Source organism: Triturus cristatus, chromosome 9 (assembly GCF_964204655.1).
Source record: "Triturus cristatus chromosome 9, aTriCri1.1, whole genome shotgun sequence".
In the NCBI taxonomy this organism is placed as follows: domain Eukaryota; kingdom Metazoa; phylum Chordata; class Amphibia; order Caudata; family Salamandridae; genus Triturus; species Triturus cristatus.
The window spans coordinates 194,318,091-194,340,677 of NC_140592.1; positions in this window are offsets into that span (position 1 = coordinate 194,318,091).

Genomic DNA, 22,587 nt, shown 5'->3' on the forward strand with positions numbered 1-22,587 from the left:
TTTATTTAGAATTGGGAACTAATTCTCCACGAAAAATAATCATAGAAGAACTCTGATGACTGTAGGAACTATACTTTATTAAATAACTTTATGTTTGTATATAAAGCAATGGGATTAATGCCCAGTTTAAATGTATCTTCACTCCTCAAAGACACATTTGGAAGGAGAACAAAAGGAGCAATCGAAAAGATGACCCATGAAAGTGTTTAAAGTTATTGCCCCACGGACGTTCATCAAGGCAGAATTTTTGAAAAATGCACCCCTACATGTGGATGTTAGGACAACACAATCTATACTGATTTGTTTTAAATTTGGGAACTAAGGGAGTACATAGTAATGCAATTAGGCAAAATGGTATCCCAGCAGTTGTTTAATTTGAGTTGCTTCCTGAGTAATATATTATGTGAATATATAAACTTGTTGTATTTGGTTACTGAGATTTCATGAATTTAAGATGGTGCTTTTTACTAATGAAAAGTTTATCAATAATAAGATGCCTCATGTCCACAAGCTTTAAACTTTTTAAATACAGTTTTCAAAAGTCGTCATTTTTTTGACAAAACATTCTGTATATTCATATCAGTTTGACTTTTATCAAATCAAATATAAAAACGAACCTTACTGCACCGGAGGCCATATTTCATTGATGCTGGATCCAGTTTTTATTATATGTATTAGTCATTACTTGTTGTCATATGTGTTGTATGCCTAATCGTTAATCAAACAACTGTACAATATCAAACTGCTGCATGTTCAGGCACTAGGAATCCACAATTTCCCCTCTGCCTGGTGAAAGGGGAATCTGACTGTATTTAGAGAAGCCTAAAGGGATTGATTTATACTACACACCACCCTGTTTAGGTGCTTTAGCTGCCCCCTGACCACATCACTACACCTATTGCTGAGGATATGAATATGTCTGTCTCAGAGAGAGTAATGCCAGTCTCCAAAAGCATGATGTTATTACACTACAAACAATTATAGACCTATCACTGGACTAACGCAATGTTAGTGATTTCTTAGAGAAAATTGTAGCTCAGCGTGTAATAATATCCTATTCCATTTTCAGATCTAGAATCAGGTCCAGAGCTGGATCACTAGGAGATGAATGAGCGGCAAAAGAGAGGTTGCCTTGCTAGTCCTTCTGGACCTATCTACTGCCATTGTTGCATTGGATCATGAGATGTTAATCAGAAAACATCTCTAACATCAAGCTGCAGGGAGGTAATATAGTTATTTTCTAGGCTTATCATCAAGACTGACCCATTCTGTTTGCAAACCTCCACAGTTGCATGCTGCTGTCCCACTGTGCTCTCCGCTTTCTCCTTGTTGCGTAAACATCTCATTGAGAGTCGTGTTATTCAGCATCATATATAGTTACTTCAAGTTTCAATCCTACAGTAACTAAACACATAGCTTCTTCAGAATAGGTCATCCTCCTTGATTTTGGTCATTTGACAAGATGTTTGTGTGAGATTGAGGCCTGGACCAAGGAGAGTTAGTTACAACTTAATGGAGGTGTAACTTAAGTCATCTTGTTTGGATCAAATCGTCATCTCTTCAGACACAAGTCAGTGAATTGAAAAGGTAACAAATAAATAACCCTTATTACCCCAGCCCCCCCCCTGAGCCTACGTAGTGAACCCCCATTTATTGCTTATTGGACTATACGGGAAACCTCTCAAGAGCTTAGGATCCAACAAATTCAGAAGGCCATGAATGCTAGGATGCAGCTGGAATAGAGCTCAAGTGATGAGACCATATCTAAATGGCATGAAACAACTTGTATTAGGTCACAGTGGAATAAAGGATCAGCTTCTAGTGTCCACACAATATTTTCAAATGTATACTTAAAATAGCCTACATTTAATGGTAGAAAGCTTCACTCCCTAAAAGGACTGGAATTTAGGGTACTCACACCAGATTCCCCTTAACTAAAATAATTTCAGAGTGTTCTCCTGTTGGGGTTGGAGGACTGGAAGCTGGTAAACTAGACTATAGGATTCACACCTGTTGACATTATAGCCATTTGGCCAGTTCACTAGTGTTTCATTAATCCAAATACTTTCATTTATATCTAGGCCACATTATATGCACGAGTGATGGAGCAAATCTATGTTCACTGTTTTTCACTTCTATAAAACAAGTAAGTAGCAAACAGATTTTCCTGCATTCCATACCGCCCAAAAGTATTTTTGTCTAGTGCAAAAATGAAAAAGCCTTCCACCATGCCTACCACTTGCATAGTAAGAGATGGATAGAATAGAGTTTGCATCACATTTAGGATGGATTATATTGTAGAATGTGTTTCTCAAGACAAATACCATTTCAGTTTCACAAAAAGATTTTGGAGTACATAAGTAAAACTATTTTACATTCTCCAAAATACAATTCACAAACCAATGGATAGATTTCTTTACTTCTGTTGTAGCGTAAACGTGTTGGGCCTCAAATTACTTTTTACTACAGAATAAGTTTTCCTAGTATAATCTCAGCTACCAATTTCTGATCCCCTTAGGTCCTCTGATGGAACTTGTTCTGTGCTGAAAGGGACTAGAATATTAAGTGGATGAACTATTATCATATGAGGACCTTGAATATGATAACAGTTAGCATTTATTCATTACCAAATGGACTTGTTCAGGCAGAAACTGTTCAGGCAAATTAATTTAGAAACAGGCAAAATGACCACAACAAATGAATGAAACAGAGTCAGCAGAATAGTTATCTCAGTTGGTATCTTTTTCATATCTAAAGAAATGTTCATGCCAAAATTAATTTACGATTGATAGCATTTTATTAAGCATTAATAAAGCTGTAAGAATCAAGTTGAAAGGAAATCCTTCCTCCACTGAGGAAGATTATATCATGAGGAATGATTCTTTTAAAGCATATAACCCTCATACAAACCCTAAAGATGTAAGTTCAGAAACCACCAAAATGGACCATTTCCAGTTCATGAACTGGTTTGTCCGCCCCTGTCCACTCTGAAGCATCATATGCCACAGCTGTTGTCGGAAACCTTCAAGCCGGGAAGGTTCCACTTACGCAAGCATTCCAGTCAGCAGCACACACAGTAATATGTCCCAGTTCACCTTAGTTTCTGGAAGTTCAAATCACCAGTCTCTGTACCACAAGGTGGATGAGAAGGTGAGCAATATTGGAACAGCCCCTGTCCACACTTTAGGAACTTATACTCCATCGATTTCTGATTGACACACCTTGGCATCACCAAATTGATCAGACCATTCTGTCCCATTGGTCAGCTTTGATATTATGAGATGATGTAGTAGGTAAAGTATACAAAACTGGAGGATTAATTAATCCATTACTTTGCATTTTCCGTAGGACCACAGATTTGTATTCATCCAATTGATTATAACATCTAGGAAGTAGGCAAGTCAATGCTCTCATCCTTTGTCAGTCCTTTCCCAAGCATGTACTCTAGGAAGTAACAAATATTGTTTCAAGTCTGCTCAAGTAAGCTACAAGTGTGAAATTAATTATTGAGTGTTAGAGCACAAGTAGAAGCTTTACGAAAAGTTCTTATAGGCCTCAGAGTATTCAGTTCATTAGTTCATGCTAGGAAGGAAAAGAAGTTTGAGGCCTGTATGAAACGCAGACAATGCACACTGAGTTGTGCTAGAATATGAACTTCATGTTATTGAATACAATCCATTAGTTCTTCAGTTATGTTAATTCATAATTGATCTACATTATGTAAGTATGAAATACCTACAAAAAACTTTTTATAACACTTTATATCCAGCTTGTTTATTAGTTTTTCATTAGTCTTTTCATGTTACAAGCTTATTACATCATTCAATCAGTTAATCAGGGTTTTGTATAGTGCACTACTCACCTGGTAGGGTCTCAAGGTGCTGAGGTGTGGGGGTGAGCAGTTCTGTAGGGTCATTCGAAGAGCCAGCTCTTGAAGTCCTTCCTGAATTGGTGCAGTGTCGGGCTTCGCCAGAGGTGAAGGGGTAGGTAGTTCCAGGTCTTGGCTGCAAGGTAGGAGAAGGACTTTCCATCCGCACTGGTCCTGTAGAAACGTGGGACTGTGGCTAGGGAGAGGTCAGCTCAGGAGAGGTTTCTCTTGGGGGTATGGAAAGAGATGCGGTCGTTGAGATAGTGGGGTCCGGTGTTATGGAGGGCCTTGTAGGCATGCGTGAGCAGTTTGAAAGTTATTCTTCTTTTGACAGGGAGCCAGTGGAGGTCGTGGAGGTGTTAGGTGATGTGGTTCTGCCAAGGGATATCGAGGATTAGTCTGGCTATGGCGTTCTGGATGGTCTGGAGTTTGCATAGTGGGCGTTGCCGTAGTCCAGTCTGCTGGTGACGAGTGCGTGAGTGACCATTTTCCTGGAGTTGGGGGATCCACTTCAATGTCTTGCATAGTATGTGGAAGGCGTTGACGCATGCAGAGGAGACGGCGTTGATCTGGCGATTCATGGTGAGTGTTGAGTCTAGTATGAAGCCGAGGTTATGTGCATGGTCGGTTGGAGTAGGTGGGTTTCCGAGGGCGTGGGCCACCAGGTGTCGTACCATGTTGAGGGTGTGGGGACGAGGACTTCTGTTTTCTCCTTATTGAGTTTCAGGCAGCTGCTCTTCATCCAGCCTGAGACGGCTTTCATCCCTTCTTGGAAGTTTTGCCTGGTGGTGTCAGGTTCCTTGGTGAGGGAGAGGGTGAGCTTGGTGTCATCAGCATAGGAGACGATGTTGAGCCCTTGATTTCTGATGATGGTAGCGAGGGGGCCATGTAGAAGTTGAAGACTGAGGGAGCATCCCTGGGGTACTCCGCATCTTATCTCTGTCAGTTCTGAGAGGAAGGGTGGAAGTGGTATTCTCTGTGTTCTGCCTGTGAGGAATGATCGTAACCAGTCTAGGGCCCTTCTTTAGATGCCAGCATCGTGGAGTCTGGTGGCTAGTGTACAGTGGGAGATGGTGTTAGAAGCTGCTGATAGGTCCAGGAGGATGAGGGCTGCCATTTGACCTTGGTGGAGGAGAGCGCAGATGTCGTCGGTGGCAGCGAGGAGGGCGGTCTCGGTTCTGTGGTTGCTGCGGAATCTGGATTGAGCAGTGACTAGGATGTTGTTTGTTTCGATGAAGTGTGCTAGCTGGGTGTTGATAGCCTTTTTGAATACCTTGGCTGTGAAAGGGAGCAGTGAAATTGGCCTGATGTTCATGAGCTCTGTCAGGTCTGCAGAGCTCTTCTTTAGAAGGGGTTGACTTCGGCATGCTTTCAGTTGTCCAGGAATGTGGCGGTCTTGAGGGAGCAGTTGATGGTTCGATGTAGCTCTGGTGTGATGGCTGTGGTGGCCCTGTGGAAGATGTGCGGTTGGCATGGGTCAGAAGCTGCTTCGGAGTGGATGTTCTTCATGATCTTTAGGGTGTCTCCTGTCGTGAGTGGGGTCAAGGAAGGAAGGGTCTGTTGGGTGGCATCGCTGGGGGTGGAGGTTGGGGCAGTGCAAATGTCTTGGTCATCAAAGTTGTCGTAGAGCATCTTGATCTTGAGGTGAAAGAAGGAGCTGAGTCTATTGCAGTGCTCTTGGAAAATTCCTGTATGATGGTGAAGAGTTCCTTGGAGTTATGGGAGTTTGAGAGGATTCTTTCTTGAAGGAAGTTTTTCTTTGTGGAATTGATGAGTTGGCGTTGTGCCGTGGCGGCGGTTTTGTAGGCGGAGTATGCTACCGAAGATTTGTTGTTTCTCCATGGCTCTTCCAGACCGGCAGGAGCGCTTGGATTCCTGGAGTGCCATGGTGAACCGGTTAGCTTTCTTGTTGTGTCATCTCATGGTGTTCTGGAGGGGAGCGAGTGTGTTGGTGCAGTTGGCGATCCATTAGTGGAGGTTGCTTGCCGATGTGTTGGTGTCTTTCGTAGTTGGGGGTGGAGTACAGGTGAGGGCTGAGGTGAGGTGTTCCAGATTCTGCGGGGGAGGTGGTGTGCATGCTGGTGTGTGGTGGGTTTAGTAAAGGAGAAATGGATGTAGTTGTGGTCAGTCCAGAGCAGTTCCGGGTGTGGCTGAAGATGCCTCCTTCGAAGATGGGGTCGAGTCAGTAATTAGAAGCATCGCTAAATTTTAACGTTTACAAAGCACAGATTATTATAGCATTAATTTTTCTCACCAATACCAGTGCTTCACATTACACATTCTAATGTTAATGTCCATTTTCTGAATACTTAAAACAAATGTACTCAAACACATATAAGGACATTCATGTTTTTGTTTGTCTGTTATGTCTGTTATTTTTCATTTATGCATAAATTAACATATACCAATAGCTTCATTTACTTCTCTTTAGTTCCATCTGTGGTTAGATATCATTACAAATCTATATCTAACTTCTTCATGCTTTTAAGATGCAATATCTAAATCAAACTTAATTTTGTGCATGTTCTCAAAGCATGATAACTCAACACACATTTGTCATAGCCATAAATTATTGTCACAATCAGTTTTCCCAGGATGAATTCTTAGAGATCGGATGAACGATAACATCCAGGCTATCTGAATTCTCCCTTGCTTTGATGCTGAATCGAGTCATCACACTCTTATCTTTATCTTTATCTGATGTCACATTCATAAGGCAGATGTCTTAAATAATTTCAGTCTGGTTTGTTCTAAGGCCTTTAATTCATCATAGTATCCACATTTTCTATCTTCTAGCTCAATTTCTGTTTGTTTTCTTTTCATCCCTCTCTTTCCTTTCTCAAATTTTGTGCGTTTACAATAGCTGTAAATGATTAATATTATTAGTAAGCCAATAGCAATTATAAATAACGGTATTAATATTCTCCCCACTAAACTACTTCCCAAAGTTGCAAACCATTTTCCCACTGACGTAAATCCTTTCCCAATACGTTCCCATGCATCATCAGCTTTCAATTCAATCAAATCCTTTCCCAATTTAGTAACATTGCTGATATATCCCAGCAAATCTTTATTTTGTCAGGGATGTATATAAGTGCAGCACTGTTGGACTTTGAGCATGCAACAGACTCCGCCCTCTTTTGAGAGTAGGACGTCTAATGCAAGTCTGTTTTGTAAGACCATAGATCTGATAGCAACCATTTCAGTATGTATAACAAGAAAACCTCTCACTATATCAGTTGACAACCGATCAACTACACTAGAGAGTTTTTGAATTTTGTGAGGATTTTGTATCACCCCAACTGATGGTATTACTGCACCAAAAATATCTCCAAATATTTCAGCAGCACTTATTCCCTTTCTTAAACAGGTGTGTTTAAAAGCATTGGTTCCACCAGTTTGACCCACATGATAAATCTTTGGGAAAACTATTCTCATACAGCAGCATCCACACCATTGTTTTGGCAACCTATAATAGGCATTTCTCCCACAAATATAGTGCACCCCTTGCAAAACTAGATCCGACCCTCCAAGATGTAAACCCTAACCTCTCACAGTTTTAAGGGTGTGAGCCCATTCACTGAAACCAACAAATGTATTGTTAAATTCGGTTTTGCGTCTTAGTATGCGTAGCTTCCCCCTGTATTGCCAATCCAGAGCCATTGCACGGTGTGCTTAATCTGTTTTAATTTCATCCTCCGGATGTGACCAAGGTGGGATTTTTGATTGGGTTTCAGACTTTTTCTTAATATCCCCACATCTATCCTCAACAGAATTTATGAAATCCTTTTCTACATCATGAAAAAAACAAGTTAAATTATATCTATGTGCATATACTGTATCTATGCTCTGTGTAGGTTGGAAAAATGCTCCCATTATTTCGGCCATTCATGAATCTGGTGCTACATTCAACCTCTTGATAGGTATTTCCGAGAAGATCAAATCATAATTTGAGTAATAATATTGAAATTGCCCCTTGTGATAAAATAAACTAGTTTAATACACTACAAGAAATGCCATATGCTAAAGGTAAGTGGTGATAAGTCACTCCCTCTGATACTGAGGTAGGTAGTTGCATGCACACATAGCAATCTCTTGCATCCATAGTATCTACATGTTCATAGAGGAGTTTAGTGAAAACATTTAAAGAAAAATCTTAAATGGATTGATCATGATGTGATAAATTATTAATTAGATTGTTAGTTTCAGCTTCATCATTCTGCCCTTCTAGTAGTTTAGTAATAGAGGTAGGATTAATGTCATGCTTCACATGGACATGATGAGGCAGATTTAGAACAATTAGCACTAATACGAGAATTATAGAAAAAGCAGCTAGAAAGCAAGCTCATATGCGTTTACGTTTTAAAGATACAGGGTTTGGATTTTCCATCTCTCCAGACAGAGGGACTTATAATTTTTGTCAAAATTTAGGAATGCCTTATAACGTTATACTTTGCAGTAACTTTATTTTTTTCCCTCCCTTTCAGGAAATAGATTTTCTTTGCTTCTCCCACTTTCACAATGCACATGTTTCAATTGTTTGACATCATCTGGTGTATTTAGTCTCTTAAATTATGCAAAGGCCACTTTCCATATATTCCCCCACTTTGCACAAATATCTCTTATCATATCAGACCCCAAGGTGGATTTTGTGAGTTTAGGTTCTTGAAACATAAGGCATGATATGCCGTCTCCCATTCATTTGCTGCTGCTAAATAAATCCACTCTGTTTCAGGGTATCTTTGACTTGGTACTCTTGCTCTTTTCTATTTTCTCACTGCAGTATGTGTCGCCCTGTTCAGTTTGGCTTGAAACTTCAATTACAGTTGGAGGTATTATACTTTCAGCCAAGACTTGCCTCAATCTTCCAGTTCCATTGGGCCATTGTTCTCCATTTACTACACAGTTTTCGTTGGCACTGTTCACAATGGCAGGGTCAGTACTTTGCCTAGTCAGGTCCCTTTCCACCTGGCCCTCGTTTCCTACACAGACTGACTCTCTCAAACCCTCATTTGAACCAGTGCTTCGAAACACAGCAGCTGGCGCCCCCTCAACTTTGTGACGGGCCTGAGCTGGACATCACTGCAACCACCGGCACAAACACAGCAGGCACATCATTTTCAAGAGGACTTGGGACTCGGCGAGTATGGGCAGCATGCACCCAGTAAGGCAGACCACTACAATTGACAGCAGTTGTGGTAACAAGAATCACTTGGTATGGCCCACGCCAACGAGGCTCCAAACACGTCTACGCATGTGCTTATTGACTAGTACACAGTCGATGGGGTGCAAGTCATGGCACTGCTCCTGTTGTGTTGAATTGGCAGCTTCCCCAACCCGGTGAGACACAGAATGGACCACATCAGCCAGTCCTTACAGTAATTGAGCACCAAATCATAAGTCATATTCACTAGATGATTGACTGAGACTGTAGGCTCATAGCCCTCCCCATTATGATCTCCTGCGGGGACAGTCCAGTTCTTCTGTCTGAAATACTTCTTAAACTCATCTACACCAAAGGCAAAGCATCTGTCCATTTCAGAGATGTGGATGCTCACACTTTTGCCAAACAGGTCTTTACTGTTCCCTTTACTTGTTCAACCACTCCGGACGCCTCTGGTCTATATGCAGTGTAACTTCTTTTCAATTCCACACAACAAGAGAACAGACTCACAATCACTAGAACATATTTAAGTCCATTGCAAGGAGGTATTTCAATTACATCAAACTGCATTCTATTAAAGGGTCCTCCAGATCTCCCTACATGACTTATTGTGACTAGTATTTTCTTACCTACATTTTGTTGTTGACAAATTACACATCTCTGACATAACACTTCTGCCATAACTCTGAATTGGGGATTGAACCAGGTTTGTTGGAAAAGGCATATCATGGCATCCCTCCCAACATGTGCAGGTCCATGATAGTTTCTAGCCGTTGGTGACAACAAACTATCAGGTAGGACAGGTCTCCCATCTGTGTATACCCACACCTTAGCCTCTTGTCTTTGTATACATCCTGCCTCAATCCACCCTTGTCGCTCAGTTTCCGGCACTTCATCCTGTAATGCTTTTATTTCCATCCATGTTTCCACAACTGAAAATATCAGTCTACATTCTGTGGCATCAGTGTGCTCTTTTAATGAGTCCCCATTGAAGATGTAAGAATTGAGAGCGCTATAGCGCGCGGTCTCATCCACATAGGGGTTGCCGACTGTCACATAATCATTTCCTTGTCGGTGGGCCGGGCACTTCACCACTGCAATCTGGGCTGTTAATTGTAATTACACCAGTAGTTTTTTCATGCTCTCTCCGTTTCGGATAGGTAAACCCCAAGAAGTCATTAATTCACGCTGAGACCACAGCCGCCCAAAATCACGGACAACCACAAATCCATATTGGCTGTCCGTGAAGATGGTAACTCTCAATTGTTCAGTAATGCTGCAAGCCCTGGTCAAGGCCATCAACTCGGCCCCCTGAGCTGAATAAACTCCCTGCAACCATAATGCTTCCACCACTCCCTCAACCGTACAAATGGCATACGGAGCTCTCAAGTTTCCTCCAGCATCTCTCAAACACGATCCATCCACGAACAACACATGATCTGATTCAGGTAGTGGAGAATCCATAAAATCCAGATGAGGTATACAGCTCACTCACATCCAAGCAATCATGATCTGCTTCATCAATCACAACTTAATTTCCTGGCAAAGGTATCAAGGTAGCTGAATTTAAACTCATGCAGCGCACCAAGGAAACACTCTCAGCACCCAATATCACTAGCTCATACTTGGTTAACCAACTGCTTGGAAGACGTTGCGTTCGGGTACAAGTAAGCAAGACCTCAACAGAGTGTGGTACATGCACTTTCATTGGATTTCCCATCACTATGATTTCATATTGCTCCAGAATTACACAAGTAGCAGAGACTGCCTTTGGACATCCAGGCTATGCTGCAGCTACAGGGCCTAATGCAGCTGAGAAGTATGCAACAGGTCTGCACACCGTTCCATGCATCTGAGTTAGAACTCACAGTGCACGGCCTTTGCACTCACTGCAGAACACAGTGACATTTTTGTTAAAGTCAGGCATTCTCAATGCTGGAGCGCATCATAGACTGATTAAGTTGATTAAAGGAGCGCATGCATTCATCACTACATGGAACAGGATCTGGCACATCCTTGTGCATAAGCCTCCGAAGTGTCTTAGCAGTTAATTAAACATTTGGAATCTATTGTCGACAATAGCCAACCATTCCCAGAAACATGTTAACCTCCTTTTGAGTTCTGAGTTTGAACTGATAGTGCACAGCCTTTGCACTCACTGCAGAGCAGAGTGAAATTTTTGTTAAAGTCAGGCATTCCCAATGCTGGAGCGCAACATAGAGTCTCTCGCAGTTCATTAAAGAAGCGTATGCATTCATCACTCCATGGAACTTGATCTGGCACATCCTTGTGCGTAAGCATTTGAAGTGGCTTAGTAGTTAATTAAAAAATAGGAATCCATTGGCGGCAATAGCTAACCATTCCCAGAAACATGCAAACCTCCTTTGGAGTTCTCAGAGGATTCATCTGCAAAATGGTAGTAATCCAATCTTGTGACACATCTGGGTCCCTTCTCAAAGTGATGTCCAAGGTAAAGGACCTCCCTTTTGCAAAACTGAATCTTAGTAGGTGACACCTTATGTCCACTCACTGCCAAATGATTCAGAAATGCAATTGTGTCACATATACAAGTCTCTTGAGAACCTGACGCTACCAACAAGTCATCAATGTACTGTACATGAACAGAGATTTGGCATTACCATTGACTACAAATTTCTTTTCAATATTTGATCGAAAATTGAAGAGCACGCTGTATACCCTTGTGGAACTCTGCACCACACAGTTTCCGAACTGGAATGCAAACAAAAATTGGTTTTCCAGGTGCAAAGGGATGGAAAAGAAGGCTTGACACAAAACAATGACAGAAAAACATTCAGCTTTGCAAGGAATCTGATATAGTATCACAGCAGGATTTGGCACTATTGGAAAACACGGTATCACAATCTGATTAATTTGATGCAAATCCTGCACCATACTATACTTTCCATTCAGTTTCTGATTTCCCATGATAGGTGAATTACACGGACTTCCTATGATATCTCAGAAAATTCCTTGCTCAATCAGTGTTTCAATCAAAGGTGTTATACATGCAGTGATTTTAGGACTCAGGTTATATGGTGGAGTCCAAGGGAATTCTGCATTAGGTTTCAAAGTGATTCGTAATGTAGCTACTCCTTTGATCAACCCAATACCCTTTCCTGTAAAATCTCAAACCTCTGAGAACCCAATGTCTCTCAATTCTAATAATAAATCATTAATGGTTAGTAAAGGAAATAATCCCTCAACTTCTGTCCTTTGATTTGACATTTTGAATATGGAATGAACTTCCATTCCTTTCGGGGTACAATAAATGGAGTAATTCAATTTGCACAATAAGTTTCATCGTAAAGGTTTACTGGGCTGGAATCACATATCACAAATTTGTGAAAATCCTCAAATAATCTAATTTGTACTGTAACAGGTTCTGATCCAGGTTTTCACATTAATCGGTTTGAAAACTCCTACAGCTTGGACTCTTTCTCCCGAAAGGGGTAGGTTCGGAACTTCTGCTGTTCTCACAGTGGAACAGGTAGCACCAAAATTGAGGCAAACGGCTTGTGACATGGTCAAATTTAAAATGTTCTGACTTTGAGTCTGCTGGTTCTATATCATTTCATCCTTCTGGGCCTGTGTAAATTTACGCTCTGCAACCTGCCTATTCATCTGATTTAGTGGATTAAACCTACACTCGCTCTTCCAATGCTCGAACTTGCCACATATATGACACGGATGAGTCTTTTTTAATGTCTCTATTGAAAAGCCTCTTCCTCTGCCTTGGGCTGTCACATTTTGTTGCTGTCCCCCTGCTACTCCATGCATGCCAGAGTTTGCTTGGTTATTTCCTTGTACTACGACAGAACAATCAGTACCGACTCCCACACAACTTTTCTTCACTGCCTTCATCTGAGCCAACAATAGTTTTTTCTTCAGTATTTTATGCTTGGAATCCACTTCATCTCCACAGTACTTTGCATACATAAGAATCTCATCTATTGGTTTACTTTGCTAGCAAATCAAATGCTGTTGAATCACCACACTTAGGGCTCAATCCATACACAAATGTCCCATGTCTTTACCGGTTACATTCACCATTCCACTTTATTGTTTAAATGCTTGCAAGAGTCTTTCATAATATGCATGCACTGTCTCCTCCAATTCCTGTGTTGTCCTGTCAATCTTTACCCAGTCGGTCTCCTTCGGGGAAATTTCTTCCTTTACATAAGTAATGACCTGGTTGTATTTTCTCAATACTTCAGTTGATCAGTCCTCGAGTCTCTCGCAGGTTCTGTCTCTGGCCAGTCTACCACAATCTTACATTCAGTCCACAAATCACTTGGTACCACAATATCAAACAAGGTATCTAAATCCTTCAACAAAAGCAATGTCTGGTCTAGTCCAAGGAACATGAACATACCATCCTCCTGGCATTTCTCTAATTGGAAATATTTTCATTTTTAAATTTTCTGTAGCTCCTTTGATCATTGGGTACATTGGCATGGTTGCCTTTGTTGTTTCCTTCTTTTTTGCCCATCTGCCTTCCAATCTCTCTAATTCATCCCATTTCCTGAGGATTGGCAATCGCTCTTTAATTTGTAATCCTTTCCCTGACAGATTTAAACTTTCCAAGTCCTTCTCACTAAAATCCAATCAATATATTTTTTGTAGTGCTTTGGACTTGTGTATATCAACATCATCATTTTGTGCCATCTCAGCAAACTTCTCATGTGTGGGTCTAGCTCTCCTGGTGATATCCTTACAAATGAATAATAATTCGGTTTCAAAGCTTTATTCGACAGCATGTCATAAAAGCATGTTAACATCCTAACAATATCATAAATATAAATACTATTTTAAAAACAATGTACAATTTTTAAGATTACATTAAACCATGATGCTGGCGAATAGTTCCGATGAATTAATACCATCAATTTAAAAATAAAACCTTTATGATAAAAATAGAACAATAACCTTAGTGTCAGATACTCATTGTCCAGCTTCTAGCATTTTTAGGGTACGCGTACGTATTACCCAGGCCCACCCCAAGAATTTTGCTACAGCAATAACCAAGCATGGGGTACAATCAGATTCGAGTATCCTTAGGGCATCCTTGTATCTGCGTATTCCCAGATTTAGACATACTGGTTTTATCCACCTTTGACGTGGAATAACATACAATGGACAGACAAACAATAGATGGCCAGCGTCCTCAATCAAATCTCGACAGTGAGGACATCTGTTATCCTGATTAGGTAACCATTTTTGGGTAAATGCTTTGACAGGGAGAGACCCAATTCTAAACTGAAAATACAGTTTTCTATCAGTGGGCCTCTCTATGAAATCCCAAAATGCCTCACAAGATGGAATACATTTAATGTCAAAATAACGACCTGTTAGATTGGAATTCTGGCCAGAGCTAAAAGCAGATGTTAAAGTCATGTCCCAGTACATTTTTTTAAATGCAGACTTAGATGGAAAATTTAAACCATTTAGATCATTCCATAGATGCCCCAGGTCTAACTTTATTAACAAATCTCTGATTTCTTTAAGCCATGTAATGGAGTGAAAATGGTCAGCCCTAATGATATCTTTTAGGGCAGTAGCATAATGCGCAAGTTCCGGTGTGACCATGATCCGTCGCCAATAAAGGAGTGGGCGCAATCGTGCCAAATCCTCAGCTCTTTTCCTACCAAGATCATATGCTAATGGAATCATTGGGGTACTTCGGGGAACTCCCGTTAAACAACGTAAGAACTTGTTTTCAGCTAATCTTAGTTGTTTCAGGTTGCCAAAGCCCCATAATTCCGATCCATATAGTACAGCACTAATAACTTTCATGTTATAGATCTCCAAGGCTGGAGTGATAGGTTTAGTCAAGGATAATTTATATTTGGAAACAATTGCTCCCGCTAACTGGTGAAATTTTAGGACAGCCATATCAATATGGTTTGTCCACTTCATATTGTTCTGGAGGGATATCCCTAAATATGTAAATGCCTCCACTTGCTCCAGCGGGGTGCCATTGAATTTAATAACACCTCTAAAATTTTGCCGCTTGTTTAAGCACATAAACTTTATTTTGGAGGTATTTATTTCAAGACCACGTTCTCGACAAAAGTCACCAAATGCATTTAGCGCCTTCTGCAGGCCACTAGGTGTCCGTGAAACTATCAGCGTGTCGTCCGCGAACATGAGAACAGGCACGCGAGACCCAGCCAATACAGGAGCGTCTGTGGGGGAACGGCTCAGATATTCTACAATGCCATTAATAAACAGGGAGAACAACGTGGGTGCCAAGACACATCCCTGCCGAACACCACGCTCTACAGGGAATGTGTCAGTAACCTCCCCCTGTGTTCCCCACCTAATTCGTGCATAATTGTTCTCATGCAAGCGGACGAGTAACGTTAGCAGTTCCGGTGCTATCCCTGCTTCGTCGAGAACCCTCCAAAGTTTGGTGCGGGGCACTAGATCAAATGCAGATTTTAAATCTATAAAGACCGCATAAAGGGTCCCATTAGTTAGTTTTACATTCCTCCAATAGAGTGCTAGAAAGTAAAATACCTGGTCAACCGAACTAGTACATGGTCTAAACCCAGCCTGGAATGGGGACAAAATATTGTTTTCTTCAATCCAGGTATGTAATTTGTTTTGTACTAATCGACCTATCAGTTTCTGAGCAGCATCAATAAGGCTGATAGGTCTGTAGTTGCTGGGTAGTGATTTGTCCCCTTTTTTAAAAACTGGGATTATTTCAGCCCCTTTCCATGAGGGGGGGACGGGTGCACCCATAGCTATAGAATGTGCTAGGCATTGAAAGTACTGACACCAGGATGGTCTATCAGTTAAAAATACATCCGCAGGTATCCCATCCATCCCGGGGGCACGGCCCCTGGTTATACAATCTAGTGCTAGATTAACATCCTTGATCGTGAACACCTGCGTATGAAAATAAATAGCCGGGGGGAGTGGATGCTCACCTTCTCGCGAAACTGAAGCATATTGTGGTTTGAAAAAATCAACCCACTGGTTTATTGCCACGTTATTTTGGGGAGATGGCGCAACCCCGCCTCTATCCCACTTCACTATTGCCCAAAACTGCTTTTGATCTTTGGCCAGACAAGCAGATTTCAAATCCTGCCAATGATCCTCGTCCCATTCCTTCTTTGCCACTAGCTGTACATGTTTATATAGCTTTCTGGCAGATCTCACGTTTTCGATGTTTCTTGATCTAAGGGCCAAACTTAAACTCTGGCGAGCTGCTCTACAAGATTTATTGAACCATCCCGCCACAGGTTGTTTGCCCTTATTAGATTTCTCACCCTCTAGGGGTTTTATGAAGAACTTTTGGAGATTTAGGAAAAAGGTAGTATGGACCTCATCCATAGATGAAAGAAAATTATTACCAGTCGATTGGGCAGTCAATTTAGCCACTTCATCAGTTACCACTTTTTTAAGATCTTCTAATTCCTCAGGCTTCTCTATGAATCTACCCCATTTGACATGCCTCATATTGTTTGATACGACAACATCCAAACTAATTTTTACTCCATCAATTTTAGGTTCTGTGGGCTCATTGGGGGTTTGTAGTTCCAAGCACAGGGCGTTATGATCACTATCTCCTCGTGCGATTATAATCATATCGTTCAATCTAGCCCAAATCCTTATATCCACCAGAAAATAATCAATACGACTAGTGGATCTGCCATTGTCAAACGTACTTGCACCCTGGCGATCTGACCGGGTACGTCCATTGGCAGCTCTGAGCCCTCTCTCTAGACAGAGTGCTTTAAGTTGAATGGCCGCGGCAGTCCATCTCTTGACTGGGGGTAGATCCAGCTGGGGAACACCCCACCTACTATCCTCCTCTTCTGCAAGAAACTGGTCTTCCGAGCCAAGGGGCTCGAACGTCGTGTTAAAGTCGCCACCCACTACAATAAGCTTCTCCGATGGTAATACAGAAAGGTGATGGTCTAGGGCGGATGTCACATCAGATGAGGTGCCTCCAACCGTCCCTCTAGCATAGATATTTGATATAACCATTCCCTGGTCATTGGGCCAAGTGATATTTAATGACAAAATGTCATTAGATTGGAGACTATGTTGGTCAATCTTACAGCATAGGGATTGGCGTATCCAAATTATTAGGCCACCTGAGGGACGACCTTTAGTTTTTTTAATAGCAGGTACGTAGAAGTTAAGGAAACCCAGATGATAAACCGGGTCCATTGACCATGACTCTTGAAATAAAATTATGTCGAACTGGTCGACAAAAGTGTGCCATTCGGTACAATGTATTTTATTGCCAATTCCTGCAAGGTTCCAGGATAAGAAGGACAGACGTGACTCAGGTTCGAAAGGACAAGAAAACTCATTTAACGTTGGTGAGCTTTGAGACTCACCACCAATCCTATTCGCGTGTTCAACACTACTGCATGGGATACCTAATAATTCATTTATTGGTGCCTTGGATACTATATCTCCAAATCCTAGATGTTTGGGTGATGTTAATCTATGAAGTTCCTTTGCAATAGGCTGGGTAAAACTGAGGTTGCTTGTTTCAGTATTGACTTTGCAACTGGCTAAGACTATAGGGATAGATAAACTATCGTGCAATATCGATACATTATCCTCGAGTCTAACCTTCCCATCAAGTCAATCGCAATCATTCAAATCTGACAAAACCCCGAATCTATTTTCTATATTGATGTTCCACATCCTAGTAGGGTCACTCCCACCCCCTATACTAGGCAATGGAGTCCACCTTTTCCTCACTGCCACTTGGTTACCTTCCCATTTCTTCCCACAATAAAAATTTTTTAGTGTTAAGGGAATGATAGTACCATGTCTCTGTTGTGGGGGAAATATATTGTGCAGTACATTGGGGAGGACAGCTGGGTTAGAAAAGTTAATAACCACACAATCCCCAGCGTACTTTTTAGGATCATGGCCTAACCATGAGACTCTTCTTGCCATAATAATTTCGCCAGCTAGTTGTCGCGCTCCCCAGGGGGACATCCTCATGTTTTTTATCAACCAGTGCAAAGATTTACTAATAAGAGAAGGTGTAGTTTCTATTTTGTCGGGTGGCAAAATAGGTACATTGGCAAGAACCAGTGTAGTAGGAAGGGCCTCAACAATACATGGAAATTGATCATTCGCTAAACGTGGAGCAAATCGGTCAATGGGAGGACCTGGTTTAAATGCCTTCTGGGAATTCTCATCAGTTGTAGATTGCAGAGGTGGGGGATTCACTATCTCTTTTTGTGTAGCCCTTCCCTCCCCTCTATCAGGTAATGCAGTTGAGGTGCGGCAGCTTAATACCGGAGACTCAACTCTGGGCACTTCTTCTGCAGGTCTATTTAATAAAGAACTTAATCTGGCTACCTCTGCCATTAATTTATCAATCCTGGCTACCAGAGGAGTAATAACACTCTCAATTTTGGTGTCAATCATATTTGCTATTTTCCTAGATAATTCATTCTCAGAATATTTAGCAACTTGTGACTCTGGTGCCTCTGCTTTTCTCGTGATTTTAGGTGCGGAGGTTGCCTTTTTTTTCCCTGGGCGGGATCCATTACTTCTAGCCTGGATTTTCCTACAGGCTCTAATTTGCCTGGCTCTAGGGGGAGGGACGGGAGAATCGGAATCAACTAATTCAGTGTCCGTATGCAGGTCTACATCTAGGGTAGGTTGTGAATTAACAGTTAGATGGGCGCTTAACTCAGGAATATCGCTAACTAAGACATCTGTTTCAATTGGGGTGCTGCTATTAACCAATGAAGGAGAAGCCAGCAGCGAATCTGACAAGGGTGCTGGCAGAGGAGAATTTTGAGAGCAGTTTAACCCCAGTGAAACCCTCCTGTCGTTATTGATTTTGCTAACAATCTGCACCATGTAATTGTCCATAGTGTTCGCACTTGCTGACTTTTTTGATTTCGGCATTCTACCACAGAGCTATAACAAAGTACAATAGTAGTTCGTAGCGAATTAGTGTCAGCTGTAGGTAGTTCAATTAACAATGGTGCCTAGCGAGCCGGAAATCAGTAAAACACTCACTCAGTCACAGTCAGAGGAGAAGTGGTCCGTCCCGTCCTCTGTCGTCCTCGGACGGCCTCAGACGGCCCGCCCTTTGCCCGGGCTTAGCCCGGCGTCGCCCGCGCGCGATCCCGCGTCGCGGGGGCTCCCGTTTAATTTATGCGCCTTCAAGCGCGATAGCGATGACGTCGGCGGGTTCGTCCCGCAAGGGTTGATGGGAACTGTGGTTTCCCTGCACACAGCGGCCGCGTAGATGTTAGATGCGGCAGCGGCAGGGAGACACCGGAGTGCGCTGGCGTGGGCGTCCTCAGGTGCTGGTGGAGGTTAGCGTGGCACAGGGAACAGGTAAACTGCAAAACCGCTTCAGGCAAGATCACCCCCGCTCTGCCGGGGCTCCCGTTTAATTTATGCGCCTTCAAGCGCGATAGCGATGACGTCGGCGGGTTCGTCCCGCAAGGGTTGATGGGAACTGTGGTTTCCCTGCACACAGCGGCCGCGTAGATGTTAGATGCGGCAGCGGCAGGGAGACGCCGGAGTGCGCTGGCGTGGGCGTCCTCAGGTGCTGGTGGAGGTTAGCGTGGCACAGGGAACAGGTAAACTGCAAAACCGCTTCAGGCAAGATCACCCCCGCTCTGCCGCAGTAATTAGCAACCTCACTGGACTAATAGTTCCCCAAATCATCTCCTCCAATTGCACTTTTAATATGTCTATGTCCAGTGTTTTCTCGTCTTAATTTCCCGCATCCAAAGATCCCTTATCTACCACATTCTTATCAAAGGTAGAAGGTGCTAGCTCCTTAATCCAATCATCCAGTTCCTGTGGGGTGGGCCCTACTCTTTGATTTAACACACCCTCTTGTGACCCCTCACCAGCTCCTTTCACCTGTGGAATGGCACAAGTTTCAGAACCTCAAGCTCCAATTTGTACAGCTCTAGCTCTCAGACACTGTGGTCCTCTACTAGGAGTTTCTGTAATCCTTTCTGCAGTACCAATTAATACATTTAGGTGCCGATTACGATCCGGTAAAAAATGTCCCTGTGCGACTCGTATCCGGTCTTTTTACCGTACGAATCGTACAAGTGCCGTACGAACTGACAATCACGATTCGCATGGTAAAAAGTCCATACGAACCGCATTGGGAATCATTCCCCACACGTCCTCGGGTCGGAAAATGTGTCCGACACGTCCTCGTACGATTTACCGTACAAATGTGAAAGGTGAAGTCCGACCGAAGAATCACGATCCATCCCGTGCGTCCGAGGTTACAACCGTCTGGAAAAAACACCGTCCGCACCGAACTCCCATAGCAACCATGGAGACGTGCCCGCATACGCGCCGACCCCCCCCAGCCCCCGTACGTACGTGCCGACCCCCCCAGCCCCCGTACGTACGTGCCGACCCCCCCCAGCCCCCGTACGTTCGAGTCGAACCCCCCCGTGTACGTTCGAGTCGAACCCCCCCGTGTACGTTCGAGTCGAACCCCCTGTGTATGTACACCCGTGTACGTTCGAGTCATACCCCCACCCGTGTATGTACGGTGCGTACCCCGCACCGTACATACACGGGTGGGGGTACGACTCGAATGTACACGGGTGTACATACACGGGGGGTACGACTCGAACGTACACGGGTGTACATACACGGGGGGGTTCGACTCGAACGTACACGGGGGGGTTCGACTCGAACGTACACGGGGGGGTTCGACTCGAACGTACACGGGGGGGTTCGACTCGAACGTACACGGGTGTACATACACGGGGGTACGACTCGAACGTACACGGGTGTACATACACGGGGGGGTTCGACTCGAACGTACACGGGGGGGTTCGACACGTACACGGGTGTACATACACGGGGGTTTGGCGTCTACGTACGGGGGCTGGGGGGGGTCGGCGCGTACGTACGGGGGCTGGGGGGGGGTCGGCGCGTACGTACGGGGGCGGGGGGGGGTACGGTGCATACCGGGCCACCTACTCTGGTCGATTCGCGCCGTACTTCGCTTTTCCGGCACTTTTTGGGTGCCGTGAAAATATTGCCGTCCGGACTGCTGTCGGTTCGAATCGTAATTCCTGGGTCGTGAAACGCTGCCTGGAAGCGTCCCAACGTCACGTCGCAGCATTCCCGGATCACATTCGTATGTATATTTTCGTCGGTCGGTGTTTTTTACGATTCGTACGGAAATGGTGTTTCCGTGCGAATCGTAATTCCATGTTTGTAAAGTTTTACGACCGGGTACGAGTCGGACGGGGAAAACGCTTCGACCGACGGTTCGTACCCGGTTTTTACCGGATCGTAATCGGCACCATAGCCTCTTTTCGATTTGATTGTACAGTTATTATTATTCCTTCACTGACTTCTGATTCATTCCTGTGCTGAAGTACCTTCATTAGGGACTGCTAAATTTGAAGTCATTTGTCCCTTAATAGATTCTTGTGCTCTTCCCACGCCCGTATGAACTGCTAACATATGTACTTGCTGTCATCCCATGTCTGTCTGATATAAAGGAACCATGGGTCCTATGGTTATGGGTACAGAAAGAGCATCAGGAGCATTAGGTATTATGGAGTTATTAATCCCTGCTCCTCTTGGTGTTGGCTCTTCAATCAAAAAGGGATTTATAGAATGTAAACTGTTTTTCATGGCAGATGCATCTGATTGAATTCCCACAAAAGGATTTGTCCCTAAGTGTGACTGTTCTTCATTTTATGGTGAAGGTTGATTCATCAATAATTCATCCAAAAGCTCATCATTTATCTCATCCCCACTCTCCTCAGTTAACGTGAGAGCTTGAGCATTTTCAGAATGTTTTTCCTTTTCTTTGTATTTTTCTCCCTCCCACTTATCTGCAATCATAACAGTATACATTCGTGCTCCTTCTGCTATGTACCGTCTCCAGATGTTTCGTTGGGAGTCCCACTTAGCCTCTACATACAAATTTAGTGTGTTTTAATATTGGCCTTTATATTTCTCTTTTTCTTTCTGATGGGCTACATGTTCCCATTCATTGAGAGCATCAGATTGCATAGGTTTAGGTGATGGCTTAAAATCATTCATCTGTCTCCTTACATTTTCAAGAATTTGTACATTACAGGTACCATCTTGAAGAAAAGCTAAAGGTCCATTCTTTTCAGTATATTTCATCCAATTTTCTAACCATGTACATGTGTGCTATCCTTTCTCTAACAACATGTACAGTGCAGGTGTCCCTTCATGTGCTACTGGTACTCCTTCTCTCGTAGGCATAGACACATCCCATGTATCAATGTTTTTAAACCCTTTAGGATTTTCATGTTTTCTGCTCAAATTATTTTAATGTCCTTCCCAATTGTTTACTTCATTTTGAAAGAAAACCACTTCCTTATTACTGTTCTAGTTCCCAATCACTGTGCGACTTTCCTCCAACGCTATCAACCAATCCCAGTGTGGCTCCACACCAACCGTCTTATCACAGTGCGGCACTCTATAACATCAGACCAACTCCTCGCAACAACTGACCCAGCTTCTTCAAATCCGATTTCAAACAAACTACTAAACACAAATA